Below are 9,684 nucleotides of genomic sequence, written 5' to 3' on the forward strand. Positions count from 1 at the left end.
ATAAATTACATTCTCGGTTTTGAATGCTTTGTTTGGACCATGTATGTTCAGTTTTCGCTGGTCGCTGTGTTAAAAGATCTGCTGGTCTCTATCATATGTTGACTGGTTTTGCACCTGTTATCGCCACATGAGCCAGATTTACTAGGGTAGTCTTGGTTAGTGATTGGCGTCAGCTTCAACTAGGATGCCTTTGAGGGATTTTGGTCTCTGATAGGTTGCTATAGGTTTGCTTGGAAGGATTAATCTTAGTGTTTCACACGATTCCACGATGGGCCAGTGTTTCTTGCTGATTTTACCTACTTTGGGGTTGTCTGGATTGTAGGTCAGGATAAATGGTATCCGATCAGCCGTTTCGTACTCTCATTGTTTTAGTTGGTCATTGCGGTTCGTTTGTATAGCCCTTTGGGTTGTCTCCGCTATCTGGTCTTTATCGTAGCCTCATTTAATAAAATGTTCAGATAACTCTTCAAATCATTTTGGGAAAGTTTCATCGTCGGAGCAGGTTATGCGTATCCTTAATACCTGAATATATGGGACGTTCCGAAGCAGTGTTTTGGGATGACGACTGGTTGGGAGAAGATACTTGTGTTTATTAGCTGGGTTTGAATAGATGTATATATGGGGTCTGTTTTCTACCAGTATGGTTGTTATGACCAGGAAAGTGTGGTTTGAGTTGGAAACTTCTGCACTGAATTTTACTGGAGGCTGGAAGTTGTTTGCCTTTCATATGAAATCATCCAGACTTTCTATTCCATGTTGCCACGTCATTTCTTTTTCATGGATGAAGCGTACTAACTGGTATGATGTAAGTTTCACCAATGCCAAAAATTTAACCTCAGGTTTACTAATAAAAATAAGCAATGTATCTGGCAATAATGGTTCGCTTGCTTTGCCTTTTATGAATTAATCTGTCGTGTCCTGAAGATATGATGGTAAGTTGTGGACATGTGGTCTCACGAAATGATCCAAATATTATAATATCCGTTCTGTGGGATGCCCGTTACCAGCGATTATAGGTCTGCCCGGGTTTCCTTGTTTTGGGGGATTTTTGGTAGAAGATACATTTTACCTTCCCTTAGGTTTTCCGGGCTTAAGTAGTTTTTCGTTTTCTGGTCTATTTGCCGATTTAGCACGCCTCACCAGTAATATTTGTGACCGTTTTTGCATAGTCCAGTGTTGGATCACGATCTAGTTTTTGGTAGAACCGTGCATAACTTAGTTGTCTATTTGTTTCACTAATCTAGTCCTCAAACAATGCAAGGCATTTTAAGTTATCGCATGTCATTTTACAAGAGGCGGTCATTTACGAGTTGGTATTATATTATTGTGCTGATCATCGTGCAGTAATATACAGGCAAAACTACATTTACGTTTTCTTCCTAACTGGTAGAAAGAAAGTTTATTGCTATATGATCATTTGTTTCTCCGATTACTTTACATTGTCATAATCGTACAATATTTTCGATACTGAACTCACGTTCACATACATATTGCATTAACGTGTATAAAGGAACTACTTACTATTGTAAACAAACAATGGACGGAGACGCCAGCACTTTTGATTTCTTTTATTTGTCTGTTTATGAAGCAAACCAACTGTTTGAGCCATTTGAAAGTAGAGATGCCAAAGTTGACAATGTGGATGAATTCATAGAATTACAAAAGAAACTTTCAACAAAGCAGGCGACTAAACGTGATATCAGAAATGTTCAGCGATGGTTGTATGATAACAGGTGTGAGACACGCTGCATTGCAAATATCGTTCGGGATCATTTAAACATGTACTTAGAATAAATGAAATTTATTTTATATCAAAGTAAACAAAAACTATGGGAAAAATCTGGAATAAATTGTATACTCTGCACATACCAAACAATTTTCACAATGAAATGCATCAACCAACTTTGCAAAATATAAGAAAACAGATTTTTATGAACGTGTGCATTGAACAAATGTAAACTATATTTTACTGGACAAAATATTAAAAATTGCAGATATTATGTGAGACCAATGGGGGTTAATCAACTGCGATCTCTGATGAAACGAGCCGCAGGAAGGTCAGAAAACCAGGGTAGAATAACCTACCATTCAGTAAGAAAGACTACTGTGACAACCCTGTCTAAAGTTGGGGTCCCTCCAACAAAGATCATGCAAGTGACTGGGCATAAAAATATGTCCTCTATAGGTGGTAATACTAATGAGAATAAATCTACTTACCTTTTTGCATCTTTAATCTCTTCAAAATGTAATTTGTGGGCTCTTTCTGTTAATAATAATGACGTGGTTTCTAAATACTCATCCACATCGCGGAAATGTGCTGTAATATATAGGCCTATAATCCGGACTACAATTTTGAAACCGAAATCACATTCCAGAGTAGACTGTACTGCACTCTAAAACAAATAGAATATTTTGTTTGCTAAAAATAATGTTGAATCCAGCATCTTCTTGAGAATCTAGATTTAAAAACTTTTATATTTTTCCAGCTTACGATACCAAACTATCCATGGAAGAACAGAAACAGTTATGCGGGGTGTTGCCTACGTGTTTACATCGTGTGGAAAACATCCAGAAAAAGATAATCAGAATTTAGCTGGATTGGCAGAACAACTAAATCCCCCATTCCTGACCAGCTCTTAACTTTGTTCAATGGCGCATTCATTCATATTATGACTTTAAATTTTAATTTTAGATAGAGCAAAACGGAATTTCTTTTTCAAATGAGTGACTGAGCACACGGTACGCTATGAAATTTAAAGGACGGTGGGCGGAGCTATGTGCGCATGAATACTGTTAGTGTGTATTGAAGAATCTACGGTTGGGAATTTATTTTGGAATAAAGAATATATCAAATGCACTGTTTCTTGTAATGTATTTTATTATTAAACCTTACGTAGTTAAACAAATATGAGCACATAATAAAACGATTACTTCATTTGTATGGAAAAATGTGAACTCGTTTTGTCGGATGGATATACTGCACTCCCAAGGTCGTTCAGTATTTCCATCTAAAATACTTGTTCATATTTTCCCATACAAATGCAGTAACCTATAAATATGGCATAGGAATGTCTAATCCGTTAAGATGAGACTATGTTCCTACGCCATATCAGACGCGGTCTTTCACCGACTCGGAACAAAACACTTATGTGGCTTTGGATTTATTACATATCCCTTTTTTATTCATACAGTCTTAACACAAATATTTGATGAATACTTTAAACAAATGAGTATAGCGTTTTGTGTTTTGTGAACGATAGTGTGTAACCCTCAACATATATATGCATTTAACTGTGGATAAGCCTCTATAAAATATGAGAGTTGCGTTATTGGTCTGTCTGCATTTCAAAAATGGATTGATTATATAGCTTTGAATGTTTTTTAAAAAGTTGTTATATGGAACATATGACTGGATTTTATTTGCAGTCACAGGCAAGTGAATTCTCGTTTTACTTCTTAAAGCTAACATCGGTTTTGGAGCAGTAAGTGTCCGCTTTTTTTAATATACTAACTTATATAATCTACTTCCAATCAAATTTCAGGACACATTTTACAGACTAACAGTAATTAAATATATTCAAGTTTATACAAAAAAATGTATTCATTTACAGTATATTCTCTGCGTATAATCATTTCGGATATTGTATTAGTGGACTATTATTCAATATCGAGTGTTGTATATTTCGGGTATCCGCCATTAACATACAGTGCTCCATTTTATGGATTTCATAGATTTTAGTGATAAATTGGTTGATTATGGGGGGTCGGTGTCCTCAGCCCGACGAATTAGGCAATTAATTGCCTGGGGAAAAAGTCAGATATTGCAATGTTGTTGGATTCCAGAATGACATGGTTTAATTTTATAGTGGGACCAGGTCAGGGTCCCATAAGTGTCCCTGAAGATGAGTAGTCCCTATTAAAACCTACATGTATGTAATGATTATATGAGTCCATGCGTAGTATTCGTGATGGGAGACTGGTAAATTGTACAACATAGTAATTCAAAAGGGATGGTTCAGTTGCCTGGAGAATCCTTGTGTTTTTCTTATGACAGTATATATGGTGCAAGGTTACAGGCGAAATGAGTCTTTAAAGCTAGATTTAACTGGCCTGAGGTAGCGTAGGTAAAATAGTTCCTTCTAAAGAACCGAAACACAACCGCTACGTTACGAAAATGGAATAAGGAGAAACCGTGCAGTTGTGGAGCCAACATGAACCCTCTATTGATATTTTATCTCTACGAGATAGAGTCCTCCTACGAAGGAAGAGTTGACGAATTTCGTGGAGACGAAACAGCAAAATCAGGGGCGCCTTAGCGGAGTAACGGGTATGAAAATCATGCAAATGTTTATAAACTGTATCAATAGTTTGTACTCATGGAAACCATACGTAGAGAATTTTGATTTCAAAGCCTCTTATATTGTTTCGACACAAGGCCCCTTTCTAACAGCATGAATAGTTTAAAGAAAATTCGTCAAGCCCATTTAAAGGAAACTCGTGACTAAATAAAGGAAGTCGAACAGAACAAATGCATAAAGATTATATGCATAAGGGCTATTACGTTCACTCTTTGTATATTCCTAACTAAACCACTAAGCGAGACCTCAGTAGGAGAGAAAAAATATGCATTAGAGACGTTTGATTTACTGGCGGTCTCGAGGAACATCTCACGTAATGGGCGAGGCTGGCCAGAGTACTTTGTAGGGCGTGGTCTGTATGTGAGTGAGCGTCTGAAGCTGTCCACCGTTATGGCATGCATGCCCTAATCCGACCTCTTTCAATTATCAGCTGTGCAGAAACATCACCGTCTACATCGGTGCACTAGGATTCGAGGCGTTTTCGATCAGTTAGGATCGCAATCGGCCCTTCATACATTTTCTGAAGGCGGAGGCACTCGCCTGTCCCCACGAGCCAAAACCATCCAATGGGTTACACAGTTTTGCGAGTTGCTGAGGTTGACGATGCCGACGTTTGTACACCTAACCATGGCAGACGCGTCTGCTCGTCGCGAAGGCAGACGCGGAAGAAGTTTTTTCGGATTGGGCGAGCTGGAGCCGGTTAAAGTTGGAGATGATGCTCAACGTCGCCCAGTATTCTTGCCTCCAACGCTTTGGTTGATGGACTTTAGGACGAGCCCAGCTAAGGCGCCTAGTGGTGGCATTGAAGGTAGCTAATTGCTCTGCGGTCACCGCCGCCCTGGCAGCAATAGCCAAGGACGTGAGACGAGCAAATACGGAAATACAGAAAGATACCGACTTCATTGCGATCGAAGACGACACAGAAAATTGCTTTTTTGTCCATCCACTGCGAACAGAAGGAGTGTGCCTCAGCATTATTGTACGCTAGAGCTAGACCGCAGCCTGTCACTCCGGCCAATCTTTCAATCTGAGAGTTTCTTCATTTGTTAGGGGGTGATGACTTCAAGACGTCTTTATGTAGGGCATCGCATGCATGTATGTGTCATGGATGGACATCAAATCTTTCTTGCTGCGCGTGCTTGGAAAAAGCGTCTTTGTGATCTCCTTATATTCTTTGTTATCTATAACATATATAGAGCTTCATATTTCTAGAAAACGGACCCACACATTTTCAATAAATCTATCAAGTGATGGAACGGATCCAGAGACAGAAATTCTCCAAGAGGCGCTGATATCAAACTTCTCGAAGTACAGTATATGTAGGTACAAGATATCGATACAGTCGATAGCCACTGAATGTGTTTCTATAACCTATATCAAGAAATTCTCCCGCCCCAACATTTCACTGTTTCCTCTCACTTCGTCAGATTTATTTAGTAGCTTCAACATATTCCCAGACATACAAACTCTTGAAGGGCCAATATAAAACTCCTTATAGGGGTATTCAATGGTCCACGTGTATATACACGATTTAATCTAACACCTGCTTCGCAACGTTTTACTAATTTACTAAAATCTGCCAAAAGGCTGTAACGCTTCATAACTGCGAGTATCCATAAAGACCATCCTATTAATCCCATTGTTCTGCATTAATGCTGTCAATACATCTTGGAGGAGTCAAACATATCAATATGTACAATCTTTCAATAGAAAGATCGCTCACGAGGTCATTTAGGCAAGCACCGTAGGATCCAGATAAGGACAAAAGAGGCAATCCTCTACTTAGATACTATCCAAGAGACGCCGAAATCAAAATCCTCTAAGTAGGGTTACAATTAGTACAAGGTATTGAGATACTCTATGCTGAAGGTGGGTTTTTCATATCTGTACCAAAAGAGCGACAATTATTTCACTAATTCCTCTCAAAGAAATATATATAATGTTAAAGAAGGACCCATGTCAAAGATGCTTAACGAGAGGACGTAAGGTCCTAACTGTATACGTGAAATATAATAGTATCACGGCACGTGCTGTATCAGGCCACATTTATCTAGCCGTGAAATTCTCGAAAGCAGCTCGACGAATTATTTATTATATCTTCCTAATGTTGCAACCGATCCCGCGCTAGATACTGTCCAAGAGTCGTTGAAATCAAAATACTGTAAGTAGTTGTCAAATTACTACATTTTATTCATATATTAGATATAAGTCGATGATTCCTCTCGAAGAAATTCGTCGTGGGTCGACGCTGACCACTAAAGATAAAGTGTCAAAGAGCAGTCCATGTAATATAAATCATTGAAAAATGTTCTTACGGCATCCAACCCCTTTATCTAGCGGACAATTTCGTGAAATCGGTTCAACAACTATTCATCAGACTTTTCCTATAAAAAGTCTCTAAGTCAAATAAGAGTCTCTAAATTGGAGTTCAGTTAGTAAACATATTGATACAATTTATATACATTCTGCGTGTTTTTCATACTTACACCCGCAGGATGACCCTTATTTCTCTGATTCCTCTTCACGAAATTCATTTGGACTTCATTCGCAGGTAGATTCCGTCCCATATAGATAAATATAAAATAAGGATCCATGTCGAAACTATGTAAATATGGGACGCAATGTCCCAGCTGTATATCAGATATAATCTTAGTCTAAGTCATTATCCAATTAGATCAAGTTACAGCTCAATTCGATCCACATTTTGCGTGTTTTTCACAGATGGTACACCTTAAAGCGCACCTTATTTGGCTGTTTCGTTTCCAAGAAATTTGTCAGGACTTCCTCCATAGAGGGTTCATGTCAAGACCGCATAAAGAGGGGACTAATGACCCAGATGCACATAATGTTACGACATGTGATCTGCTCGACTTCCTTTATTTATTTATTTCTCGAAATCGGCAGGACGAATATTCTTCAAACTTTTTCAGCCGTTAGAAAAGGGTCTTATTTCGAAACAGTATAAGATGCGTTGAAATCAAAGTCCTCTTCGTAAGGGTGTAATGAGTAAATATGTTGATACAGTTTATTAACATTTGCGTCTTTTTCAAACCCGGTACCCCATACGGCGCCCCTTATTTTGCTGTTTCGTCTCCACGAAATTCTTCAGGACTTACTTCGTTGGTGGACTCTATCTCCTAGAGATAAAATATCAATGAAGGGTCCATGTCAAAACTCTTTAAAGGAGGTACGAAATTGCCCAACTGTATATGTCATATAAAATATTAGTACAGTATGTGTTTTACCCAATTACCTGTCTATAGCCGCAAATATCTCAAAATCAGCTCATCTGTTTTTCTTAAAACTTTGCCTGCTGTTGAAACACATACCTATCTAGAATTCGCTGAAGAGGCCTTGGAATAAAAACCATCTAAGTATGTTTTTATTTGGGTCAAATTGTTGTATCGGAAACTGCTTCGGTTACTCCTTATCTGGTCTACCTAAATTGGGTTCTTTAGGACAGGTTATTGTATTTGGAGTGTTACCCCGTTAAATATCTCGAATGACTGGTGCTCAAGATTGCGGCAGATTTATATCGCAGCGGGATACCGTCTTATATTTTTCTTCTTGTCGCCGACTGAGTCGCTGTGTCGCTGAGACGCCGATTGGGTGTCCTGTGGTTTTCGACTGCGTCGTCAGCTGAGTCGCTCAATCGTTGACTGGATCGCCGTCTGGATTGCCAGGTCGCAGAAGCGGTCGCAGAGCATAGACTAAGTCTACGACTGGATCGTGAAATCGTTGACTGGGTCGCTAAGTCACTGGCTGGGTGGATGACAGGGTCGCTGAGTCGCCGACATGGTCGCCGATTCGCAGAGTATGTCTCGGAGTGAGTCTCAAAATCTTCGACTGTGTTGCTGACTGTTGCAGGGTCGCAGACTTCGTTGCTGATTCGTCGACTGTGTCGCTGACTGTCTCGTACAGTTGCCGAATGGGTTGCTGAGTGAGTGGCAGTCGCTGACTGGGTGGTATGTGATTCGCAGATTCGTCGACCGGGTGTCATGTGGTGACCGATTCGCCGATCCGAGTGAGTCGCATAATCGTCGACTGTGTTGCTGACTGTGTCGCATGTTTGGTCCCAGAGTCGCCGACTGTGTCGATGACTATGTCGTAGAGTCACCGACAGGTTCGCCAGCATGGTCGCAGAATCGCTGACTGGGTCTAAAAGCTGGGACCCAGAGTCGACGATAGTGTCGCTGACTTGGTCGCAGAGTCGCCGACTGGGTTCCCGAATGAGTCGCATAGTTGTCGGCTGTGTCGCTGTCTTGGTCGCAGTCGTCGGGAACGTAAGGCAATGTCGTGGTCGAGCGTCCTTACTAGATCAAGATCGACACACAGAGAGACAAACAGTGCTAAATGATGCGAAAAGAGATATTATCAGTTAAAATGTGTATTGTCGCAAGATTTCCGCTTTTCTTGGACGAGACTAGTAGCGTGTGTATCCTGCTAGACGAATGTCCCTGTCAATAAACTTTTTAAACCCACCAGCATCGCATTTTCCTGTTCGGCGAACTACGACCAAATGTGCTTGCTCCGGTGGTGGCTTATAGTGCTTCTCTTGAAAGGAGACGTCTTAACATAATACCGCTTCATAACACAGGTCCATTTCAGCAACAGTTGGTAAGCATATATATCCAGGCGGAATCACTTGACCCAAACTAAAATGCTTACATGAAAGGAAAATTACTTCGTGGATCGCCTCTATCACCTCGATATAAAATGTCAAAGAAAATTAAATGTCAAGACTCTTTAGGATGGTACATATTATCACAAATGTACACGTAATATATAATATCCTTACGGCATGTGTGATACCCAAATTCTTTATCTAGCCGAGAAAATCTCGAAATCGGCTCTAGGAAATTTCTTTAAACTGTTCCTCCTGTTGGAAATAATACCAGGTTTGATATCGCCGAAGAAGCGTTGAAATTAAATCCTTTTAGAAAGGGTTCATACAGTAAAATTATTGAAATAATCGATCGACATTGTGCATGTTTTCATGCCTAGTAACCATAGGAACCCCCTAATTTCACTGATTCTTGTCGACTGAATTCGTCAGAAGTTCCTTCGTGGGTCGCCTCTATCCAGCATCTTAAGGAGGGTCCATTTCAAAGAGGGAATATAATGTCCCAACTGTATACGTAAGATATAATCTTCTTACGGAAAAGGTGTATCCAAACAAGTTATACAGCCAAAACGTTTCTCGGAATCGGATCGACTAATTTTTTTTCATCATTTTCATACTGTTGGAACACACACAAATCTAGACAAAGCTAAGAAGCGTTGAAAACAAAATCATTTAAGTAGTAGTCAAATTAAAAATGATTGA

Source organism: Sinohyriopsis cumingii, chromosome 6 (genome assembly GCF_028554795.1).
Source record: "Sinohyriopsis cumingii isolate HCF-2022 chromosome 6, ASM2855479v2, whole genome shotgun sequence".
Lineage (NCBI taxonomy): Eukaryota > Metazoa > Mollusca > Bivalvia > Unionida > Unionidae > Sinohyriopsis > Sinohyriopsis cumingii.